This window comes from Balaenoptera acutorostrata, chromosome 2, assembly GCF_949987535.1.
Source record: "Balaenoptera acutorostrata chromosome 2, mBalAcu1.1, whole genome shotgun sequence".
Taxonomy (NCBI): Eukaryota; Metazoa; Chordata; class Mammalia; order Artiodactyla; family Balaenopteridae; genus Balaenoptera; species Balaenoptera acutorostrata.
In genome coordinates, this window is record NC_080065.1 from 179,564,300 (window position 1) to 179,576,136 (window position 11,837).

At 41.9% G+C, this 11,837-nt stretch overlaps 1 pseudogene; it reads right to left on the reverse strand.

The window, feature by feature from the left end:
* Positions 1 to 11,837, reverse strand: part of LOC103006825 (olfactory receptor 7D4-like) — a 74,701-nt pseudogene that overhangs the window by 58,763 nt on the left and 4,101 nt on the right.

The window sequence follows — 11,837 nt, forward strand, 5'->3', positions numbered from 1 at the left end:
TTATATACCATTCATTCTGCCACTGAAAGCGTAAGTTCAATAGTTTTGGTAAATTTATAGTTATGCAACCATCACCACAATCCACAGACCATTTCTATCACCCTAGAAAGTTCCCTCATGCCCATTTGCAGGTATTATCAACTGCCACCTCAGTCCTAGGTAACCACTTATCTGTTTCTTTCTCTCTATAAACTGGCCTTTTCTAGCTATTTTATATAAATGGAATCATACAATAGATGATCTATTGTATCTGGCTTCTTTCACTTAGCATAATGATTTGTCAGGGTTATTCATGTGGAAAACATACATCAGTATTTTGTTCCTTATAATTGCAGAATAGTATTCAAATGTATGGATGTACCACATTTTGTTTATCCATTTACCAATTGACAGCTATGGGGGTATTTCCAGTTTGGGGTTAATATGAATAATGTTATTATGAATGTTTGCATATGAGTCTCTGTGCCAAAATGTGCTTTTATTTCTTTGGGGTAGGTATTGCAGAGTAATTAGTGGGTCAGTCATACGGTAAATTTGTATTTAATTTCTAAGAAAACGCCAAACTTGTTTTCCAAGTGGCTGCACCATTTTACATTCCCCCCAGCAATGAATGAAGGTTTCAGTTTTTTCACATTTTTGCCAACACTTAGGATTCAGAAAAACTTCTAATGGAGAATATACTTGACCAAGAGTAACAAATAATCAGTAAAAATTTAACTGGATAATGGGTTTGGGTAGAAAACAGGATAGGAGATTGGGAACTTTAGAAAGAAGAAACCACACACACACACATGCATGTGGAAATTCAAGTAAAGCATTTCAGTAAGATATTTGGAACTTATGTCTGACTTATTAGAAATAAGCATAGATATGAAGATGGAAGACAGACTATTGAGAGTCTAGTTTGACATATTAAGGATTCTAAAAGCAATTGAGCACAAGGGCCATGCTGTAATCATGGGCATAATATGAGGATTTTAGTATTGCTATAAGCGGGGGAAATTGGAGGCACAGTGAAGAGTTAGGAGGCTGTTGAAGTAGTTCAGGGAAAGATGATGGGGACCTGACCAAGCCAGTGGCAGTAAGACAGGTAGATTTTGGAAGAGAGGTGTATTAGTTTCTTGATGCTGCTGTAGCAAATTGCTGTTAAGTCCAGTGGCTTAAAATGACAGAAGTTTATTATCTTACACTTCTGGAGGTCAGAATTCTACGAAGTATCAGCAACGGGCTTACTGCTGGACGCACTAGAGGGGAATCTCTTTCTTTGCCTTTTCCAAATTCTAGAGGCCCCCTGCAGTGCTTGGCTGGTGGTCCTTCCTCCATCTTAAAAGTAAAAATATAGCTTGAAATCTCTTACCCCACTGCCTTCCTCTTATAACTACACTTGTGATTACATTCAGCCCACCCAAATAATACAGGATAAATTTCCCATCTCAAAATCCTGAAGTTAATTACACCTGCATAGTCCCTTCTGCCACCGAGGCCAACATGAATGAATGAACCATGTCCTCTGGGCTGCATCTGGACCCCACCCCCCACTAGCTGACCCCTGGCCCATCCACAGCCATGCGGGAGGAATCCTACCATAACACTCTGCTTTACTGGTGGAGGGCTACAATGGGAGTTTGGATTTCCAGAAATTCGTGTCATCTGAGACCATCTAGGCATTTCCTCTCCCCAGTGCCTAGTCACTCTAGCAAAGACTGCAAGTCCTTTTGAGGACGGTTTGAGAGAAGATTTAGTATGGATTGTGGTGATGGTGCAAGGTCTTCCCTTTGATGAAAAGGTTCTTTCTTATTGACGTATGCCTGGAAATTGGTTAGTGGGCTGTGATTTTCTACTGTGATGACACAAATCAGTCTTTGGATTTCCAGACTTGAGACATTGTTTTAATTATGAAGTGGGTCTGGAGCGCCATGTGACGACTACTCAGGACACGGGGGTCCGAGGTTAAATCTGCAGCCAGGGCTCCGGAAGCTCCTGGCCTCACACCCGTATGTAGACAATTATTGGAAATATTTTGGATATTAGAAGCTACCTTTTCAACTGTAATTTTTTGAGAGCTAAACACGTATCAGTTACATCTGAAGAATATATAGTAACCAGAGAATTTTGAATACTCCATAAGGATTTAAATATCACCATTACCACTTACTATGTTGAAATGTTATGGATATGTTGGGTTAAATAAAATTTATTAAGAAAATGATCTCAGTTATTTCTTTTTGGTTTATTGTGGCTATTGAAAAAATTTTAAGTCTATATGTGGCTTACACAGTATAAACTGCAGCTGGGAATTATGAAGAAAAGAAAAATGAAATATTCAGTCAACATAGTTGACGTTCCCTTGAAGGAGCCTGGAGAAGCCTGGAGACCTGTATCTCCTTTTAAGTCCTTCTCTCTGGTTTTCTCCTTTAATCTCTCAGTAAATAATTATGTCCCTGTGCTGGAAACTGAGAAGACATGAGCACCGTATACAAAAAATGTACGAGGTCTAATTGCAAGGTAAGATACTAACAATAGAAAAAACTGGGTGTGGGGTACACTGGAATTTTCTGTACCATCTACACGGTTTTTTTGTTTTTGTTTTTGTTTTTTTTGAAAATCTGAACTGTTCCGAAATTTAGAAGTTTATTTAAATATAAAAAGTGATACTGGGGACTTCCCTGGTGGTACAGTGGTTAAGAATCTGCCTTCCAATGCAGGGATGCGGGTTGGATCCCTGGCTGGGGAACGAAGATCCCACATGCTGCGGGGCAACTAAGCCTGCATGCTCTAGAGCCCGTGTGCCACATGTAGGGAGACGCCCACGCGTCACAAGGAAAGATTCCACATGCCACAACGAACATCCCATGTGCTGTAACTAAGACACAATGCAGCCAAATAAATAAATTTAACAATATATTTATATTAAAAAATGTGATACTGTATGATTCCATTAATGTCAAATACAAAGACATAAAAGTCATCCTGTGCTATCAGAAGTCAGGAAAGTGCTTACCCTGGGAGGCGTGTGTCTGGAAGGGTACACCAGAGGATATTGGGGTGGTGGTAACGTCCTGTGTCTTGATCTGTGTGTTGGTTACATGGGTGTGTTCCACTGTGAAAATGTATCAAGCTAAACACTCATGTGTACTTCCTGTATGTAATATTTTATTTCAATAAAAAGTTAAAAGTTAAAAAAACATGTACGTGGTCTAGACGATCTGATATGATGGTAGGAGGTAGATAATAAAGTAATGATTAATATACCAGTTCAAAAGTGATATGGGAAAAATGAAGCAGGCAAGAAAATAGGGAAGGTCCTACATATACACCCACAGTGACATAAATATTCTGGGGCAGATAATGGCAGAAAAGGAAAATAAATATTGACTATTATACCTTGAACCAAAAAAGATTAGAAAAACAATGTCATGATTCCCCCCCCCCCCACCCAACACCCTCTAAATAAATTTTGCCCAAAACTCTCTAAATAAATTTTAAGTACTGGGTAACTTCAAGAAAGTCTTGGTTGGGAAAATTCAATTGAAACAGGTCTGTGCTCTCCCCATCACCTTTGCAAAGGGGAAATGCCAAGTCAGACTTTCTCCAACATCTATGTATTGTATGAGTCTCCCTGGATGTGTGTCTTCTCAGAGAACCACCACTGGGAATTATTTATCAGTTCTTCTGTTTTACTTTTATTCATTTATTCTTCAGATTTCCTTCATGTTCAACCATTTGATATCTTTTAACCTTCTGTGGTTTTAAAGGTCAACTCTATTTGGTTAAAATCAATCACAGTCTTTGTTTTTTTAATTTTTTGATAAGAAGCAACTTATTACAATAGGACACTTGTGAGGCTTACAAGTGGGCAGGCAAGAGGGTGCCGTGCCCAATCACAGTCTAAAACTGAAGAGCAGCCTAAATGGTAATCTTCACAACAGTATTCGAATGACAAAGGTGGAAAGTTCCACAGTTCTTATGCATGAACAAAATCCACCATCATGATAACCCCACAGATGAAAAGCCTGAAGCCTGAAACCATATACATCAAGTCTATATTGTCCGGCATTAGGATCTGCTTTCTTTTGGACAGATTTTAAATGTCCTGGGCAGCATTATGTGTCTTTTGTTTACCAATGTTATTTTGTTAACCCTGAAGTCATATATGGTCACAGGTGAAAACCAGCTATCTATTTCATAGTAGAGATTCTACTTAATACCACATTCCTCAAACTGGGAAACCCTGTACTGAACAGGGCCAGAAATCTGTTTATTTTCCTGGTGACTGCATAGGATGTTTACTTTTTGTTGTTAAGATACAATTAGTGGGGCTTCCCTGGTGGTGCAGTGGTTGAGAATCCGTCTGCCAAGGCAGGGTACACGGGTTCGATCCCTGGTCCAGGAAGATCCCACATGCTGTAGAGAAACTAAGCCTGTGCACCATAACTACTGAGCCTGCGTGCCACAACTACTGAAGCCCGCGCGCCTAGAGCCCGTGCTCCGCAACAAGAGAAGCCACTGCAATGAGAAGCCTGTGCACCGCAACGAAGAGTAGCCCCCGCTCGCCACAACTAGAGAAAGCCTGTGCACAGCAATGAAGACCCAATGCAGCCAAAAATAAATAAATAAATTTTAAAAAAGATACAATTAGTGTACAATGAAAAGCACATGTAAGCATTCAGGGAATGACTTTGGAAAACTGCACATACTTGAGTAATCACCAGCTGAAACAAGATACAGAACATAATTATCTTTCCTCCAAAGCCCTCCTGCCTGTTCTAGTCCATCCCCTCACCTTCATCCCCAGACAAGCACTTTCTGATTTGTAAGTTATTAGAGAGACAGTATTCAGTACACATATATTAAGCCTTCGCTCACTGTTTTCACATATATGGCCTAACTCATTTTTCTCTATTGTTTGGAGAAACATTATGGGGAGAAAGGTGATTAAGTCCCCCCGTGGAACTGTGTACTCTCTCTCTTTTTTTAAAATTTATTTTTAATTAATTATTTATTTTGGCTGCGTTGGGTCTTTGTTGTTGTGCATGGGCTTTATCTAGTTGCGGCGAGCGGGGGCTACTCTTCGTTGTGGTGCGTGGGCTTCTCATTGCGGTGGCTTCTCTTGTTGTGGAGCACAGGCTCTAGGCACGTGGGCTCAGTAATTGTGGCTCGCAGGCTCTAGAGCACAGGCTCAGTAGTTGTGGCACATGGGTTTAGGTGCTCCGTGGCATGTGGGATCTTTCCGGACCAGGGCTTGAACCTGTGTCCCCTGCACTGGCAGGCGGATTCTTAACCACTGCGTCAACAGGGGAGTCCCTGTGTATTATCTCTTCATCCTTTTATTTCTGTCAAACATTCCTTTATATATTTTACAGAAATATTTTAAGTGGAGACACATCTCAACTTTTCCTATTTTGAAGAACTGGAATCTTTTATCGATTATCTGTAGAAATGCTTTAAATTCTACATTGTTTGACATTAGGATCTGCCTTCTTTTGGAGAGTTTTTGCACATTGTGGGCATTTTATGTCTTTTGGTTACCAATGGCATAGTACCTTGCAGACAGCCTTGTTCACTGAAGGAATCCAGTGACTTGTGACTAACACAAAACTGCAATTCTTCTTACGATTGTTAAACGATACCTAGATATAGCAAAATCACTGGCTCTTACGTTGCTTGATGTAATACACAATCCCCCATGGGATATAATAAATATCCCTGTAGAGGCAAATGCAGGAAACAAAAACATAAATTTAAAGTGCTCTAGTGCTATAGATACTCTTACTACATCTTTACACCCAACTGACAAAATTTCTCTGTCAAAAGCTCCCATTTTGTAGTTTTCCCCAACATCCCTATGAATAACACCCCTGTCAAGATAAGGTAAGATTTAAAAGTGAACGAGGATACATAGAGACTTAGCACAGTATCCAGCAATTTCCCCTTTGAGTTTCACCCAGAAGAACTGAAAGAACTTGGTAGTTCTATCCACATTCATGTTCACAGCAGCATTATTCACAGTAGCCAAAAGATGGAAGTCCCCTTAGTGTCCATTAATGGATGACTGGATAAACAAAATGTGGTGTATATATCCAATGGGGTATTATTTAGCCTTAAAAAGAAATATTCTGTCATATGCAACACCATGCATGAAACTTGAAGGTATTCTACGATATGAAATAAGCCAGACACAAAAAGCCAAATACAGCTGTCCATCGGTATCTGCAGGGGACTGTTTACAGGACCTGCCAGGGACAACAAAATCTGGGGATGTTCAAGTCCAAGAGTCAGCCATCTGGATCCAAGGTTCTGCAACCATGGATTCAGCCAACCATGGATCATGTAGCACCGTACTCTTTACTGAGGAAAATTCCAAGTATAAGTGGACCGGCGCATTTCAAACCCATGTTGTTCAAGGGCCAACTATGCAGTTCCACATACACAAGGTAAGGTAACTAGAGGAATCTATTTCATAGAGACCGAGATGGAAAGTACGGTGGTGGTTACCCGGACTAGAGCAAGGGGCAACAGGAAGTTGTTATTTAATAAGTACCAAGCATCAATTTGGGATGATGAAAAACATCTGGAGATGGATGGTGGCAATAGTTGCATAACAATAAGAGTGTATTTGGGAATTCCCTGGTGGTTCAGTAGTTAGGACTCTGCTCTCTCACTGCCCAAGGCCCAGGTTCAATCCCTGCTTGGGGAACTAAGATCCTGTATGCCCCATGGCGGCCAAAAAATAAAAAAATTAAAAAAAGAGTATACTTAATGCCACTGAACTGTATGCTTAAAATGGTTAAGACAGTAAATTTTACTTGATGTGTATTTACAGTAGTAGAAAACTGTGAGTAGAGGATTAGTAGTAGTATTTAATGGATCCTCCAAAGGTAACAGATCTGGGGGAAAAAAAATTTTAAACCAGTTTGGTTGGCAGTGCCTCTCTTAGAGACCCAGCTGTATAAAAACCTGCCCATAAAAGGACAGTAAAGTGCTACAGGTTCCTTTAGTAATATTAAATGTATATATATCAGCTGTTTATTTAAAATGGACATTTTAAATCAATTTGCAAATCAAAAGTCAGATATTTTAAAAAGGCTAGTATTTTTTTAAACTACTAAACTCAGACCCCAAATGGAGAAATGTAGAGTGTAAAAAAAGTGAATATAAAAAAACAAACTGTTTAGCTGGCATTTCAAAGACTAAACCACTGAACAAAAGGTGTGAAGAGTGAAAAAAAAAAAAGAAAAAGATACCTGCCCATAAAAGAACGACCTTAAAGTGCTGGAGGTTCCTTTATAATAGTAAACTTATGTATCTGAGTTGTTTATTTAAAATGGACATTTTAAATCAATTAACAAATCAAAAGTCAGATTTTTTTAAAGGCTAGGTTTGTTTTTAACTACTATATTCAGTCCCTAAATGGAGAAATGCAGAGTGTAAAAAAGTGAATATAAAAAAACAAACTGTTTAGCTGGCATTTCAAAGACTAAAACACTGAACAAAACACCTACCACAAAACACTATTTTTAAATGCCCACATGCAGGGTCACTCCTGCAGGCGGCCAGCACAGGGAGGTCAGTAGCCTCACAAGTACAGCTGCCTCAGCCATTCAGAAACAGGAACGCCCTGTTCCCAGGCAGGCACCAGAGGGTGGGCCAAATGCAGTGGGTCATGCAGGGAGAGCATCGGACACACATCACTGAGAGCCGGTGGTTGGGGAAGGAAGGTGGGCTTTGACACAAATCAGCCACCAAGAAGTCTTCAAGGAAGAAGCCCACACAATAGAGTGTTCTGTATTCCCAGCTGAGGGGAGCCCAGTACCTCCTGGAGCTGCCCTTGTAGATATTTGGGCTCCAATCTGCCTGGCTGCTGAGGCATCACATGGCCTTCCAGGCCAGCGCAGGGGCCTGGTGCCCCCAGAGTCACCATGGGCTGAACGCTGTACCTGTCTAAACATGTTCCGTGACCAAGAACTCTGGGCTTTGCTCTAGAGACAAGACGTGATAGATTCAGGCGGAAGGATATCCCCAACCTGTCCCTTAACTTTTCCATTAACATTGAGGTAAGAATGATGAAGCTGATTCCACTGACGAAAAGTGATTCGTAGTGGTGAAAGGCGCTGTGTTCCAACGGGTCACAAGTGAACTGGTTCAGAAGCTCAGGGTGCAGATCTCTTCTCCCCTCATGGAGCACGAACACAAGCTGACCCTGTTCCGCCCTTCACTCTGATGAATAATCTTCCCCACTCCTCGCCTCAAAGCTCCTGTACTAAAGAGATGCCTTTCTGCTGTTATGTGGAAAGACATACTGCTCAGGGGCAATAACGTCTTATATAATGTCCCCATCACCAGGGACCCACAAGCCACCCTTTATGTGACAAGTGACAGGGCAGTCAGAGGGAGAGAAGGAGACAGGAAGACAGCTGCCTGTGAGAGCGGCAGGTCTGGGTAAAGAGTGAAGAAAGGGCCAGAGCTGCACTGAATGCAGGGTCCCAGAAAGGCCAGGGGACAAAGCCAATGGGAAACCCAATGGACGGCACCACTGGCGGCTGAGGCAGACAGCCAGCTCCAAAGTCGTCTGGGATAGAAAAGGCCAACATGAAGTACCCAGGAAAGCTGGGGAACAGTCACAGCTATTCCCATCATCATTACTGTTTGGCCACAGCGGGGCAATCATGCAGTCAGTCTCTACAGCTGTGTCCCCTTATGGTGGTGGTCAATTTACCTCATGATAGTGCACTAATTTCACTGTTTCTGATGATACTTAGCACTTCCCCACTGGGGTTATCCATTCCCTGTCAAACATAACCTCTCATGAGTCAAGGGAGGCTCTGCCACTTCCCTGGGGGGACTTGGTTCTTTTTGTCACCTGGGCCTGTTTTGTCGCTCTTCTGACTACAGACTGATTTCTGGGTCTCTGGGTCAGTGTGTTGCTGAGGAGTTGACAATGGGCATTGTGGTATTCACAAGTCCCAGTACACTTTGTACAAGGGAAAAGGTATTAAGACTTCAATGAATTAAAAAAAAAAAAAAAAAGACTTCAATGAAAGATGTTAATTTAAAAGGTTTCAGGGTAGCAACTAAAGGAAAGGTAGTGGAGCATATAAATTTCAATCATCGACAGTTAAATCATCTGCATGAAAATACACTAACAATGTAGAGAAAGATGGAAAATGAGATAAATATGGAAAAACTAAGATGATACACACAAACCCAAATTTATTAGTAATTTATTATATTATACAGTAAATGCTCCAAGTAAAAGAAAAGGATTTTAAGATTGGATAGCAAAAACGTAGGTATTTTTAAAGTCCACATAACGTCTGTGTATAAAGTGACATTAAAAAATTAAGCATAGGACTTCCCTGGTGGTACAGTGGTTAAGAATCCGCCTGCCAATGCAGGGGACATGGGTTTGATCCCTGGTCCGGGAAGATCCCACATGCCCTGGAGCAACTAAGCCCGTGCGCCACAACTACTGAGCCTGTGCCCTAGAGCCCTCGCGCCACAACTACTGAGCCCGTGTGCCACAACTACTGAAGCCTGCGCAGTCTAGGGCCTGCATGCTGCAACTACTGAAGCCCGTGGGCCTAGGCCCACGCTCTGCAACAAGAGAAGCCACTGCAATGAAAAGCCCGTGCACAACAACGAAGAGTAGCCCCCGCTTGCTGCAACTAGAGGAAGCCTGAGCACAGCAACGAAGACCCAATGCAGCCAAAAAATAAATTAAAAATTTTTTAAAAAATTAAGCGTAGTATAAGATTGAGAAATTAAGGAAAAGCAAACTGATATAACTACTGATACACTTACTGTTGAGCCTCAGTAAGAAGTAGGACAGCAGGTATCCTTGTTCCCTCTTCTTGCCCCAAACATGGGCAAATGTCTGGGGAAGAGCTTTCATTACTGGATTCCAGATGCTTTTCTGTCTTTCCACCCAGCCTGGCCACTACTGTTCTGCCTCTTCCAGGAAGCCACATCTCCATCACCAAAACTGTTGGACCAGTGACTTGATTATTCCCTTCCTCCAAGGAAAGTTAGCCTGTTTGTATTGGTTCCCTTTGTCCCTTTGTCCCTGAGTCTCTCAGGGGTGACACAGAGGGCCCATGTCGAGTCTGTACTACATTGGGTTGTCTTACAGGAGAGGAATGCTGAGGTTGTGGAATTTATTTCAGTTTCTTTGCAGTAGTAACCAAGCCTGCTTGTTGTCTCAATGGGAGAGATGATCTCATCTTTCCACTTTCCTCACTGCATTTCTCAATTCTGAGAAAAAAAGGGATCACAGCCTTGTATTCACATGTACAACATGATCAGCAGAAGCAAGAGCGATGCACGGAGGAGGATCTTCAGCAAGCTCCTGGTTCACACATCAACTTGGCTTTTGGAGAATTTTCACATGAAAATGACACCTTGTCAACCACTAAAGAACAAGAGTTGGGACGAAATCTGCTTCATGGATCTCAGTGAGCACTTGTTGATGACACTATCACTAGGAATCCAAGCAGCAGAATAAGGCCAACCTGCATTTAAACCTCTAACATGACCCATGAGGTCTCAGACTCAGGCAACTGCAACAAATTCTGCTGGAAATATAGGTCTTATTTCAGAAAATCAGAATGTCATCCAGGGCTAGTATGTAATCCATTACACTGTATTCAAGGGAGTTAAGACTAACCTGCTGATAATTCAGTGTCACTGCCAATAATTAAAGAGGTCAACAGATAGGCCAAATAGCAATATGCATACACAAAAAAGAACCAAACATGACACATTACTCCACATATAAATATGTATAAATGAAGGTTCAGAGGTTAATTCCAGTCCAGGCTTTGTTTTAAGCTTGATTTGGATTATCATTACAATGGTTTGATTAGCCTCAAGAAAGTGTCATCAAGAAGCTGCACCCTGGTGACTTCCCTGGTGGTGCAGTGGTTAAGGCTCCATGCCCACAATGCAGGGAGCCCAGGTTCAATCCCTGGTCAGGGAACTAGATCCCAGATGCATGCCACAACTAAGAGTTTGCATGCCACAACTAAGGAGCCCACCTGCTGCAACTGAGACCCAGCAGGACCAAATAAATAAATAAATAAATACTTAAAAAAAAAAAAAAGCTGTACCCTGATTGGCTATACATGATGTAACCCAAGGCTGCTCGAGCATGAGAACTGTGTAATCTTTCATCAGAGGCTGAAATGAGGTTTTTATTATTAGATAAAGTCCTAGGAAGGCAGAAGCTGGGTTCTGGCTAACTGACACCTGGCATGATGTGGGGTGCAGGAAGCTTAAGACTGGGGAGGGTGCAGAGGTTAGGCATACCTGCTGGTAAATGCATCAGACCTGGTAATGCAGTAGCTGGGTTCATTGGTGGCACATAAATGAGGGACGGGCTAGTTCTGGTGGCAATAATGGTGCGGTTGGTACACCTGTACTGAGGACATTACTGACAACTAGTAGAATTGAGCCAATAAAAAATCCTGACAGATCCTGTTCAATTTCTGTAATTCCCAGTGGTGACAAAGATGGGGGAGTAACTGAGGAGAGATGAACCTCCGTAAAGCCATCTTTAAGAGGAATAATAGGTGTACTAGTCATTTGTCTGTGTCTGAACCCAAAGCCCACCTTCAGGAACTGCCAGTCACGGCATCAAGCAGCGCACATTATCAGGAACAGTCAGTCACATGAGTTTTTCACTTTTCAAGCACTTGGATTGGAGGACAAACCCAGAGGGAGGACATGTCACCTACAGCAGATGTTGCTTGATCCAGACACATGACATGATTGTTTTGCATGGGTGTGGAGCTGAATATAGGGGTGAAAAGGAACAATCATTGCTCTCACCCTCTTCCTGC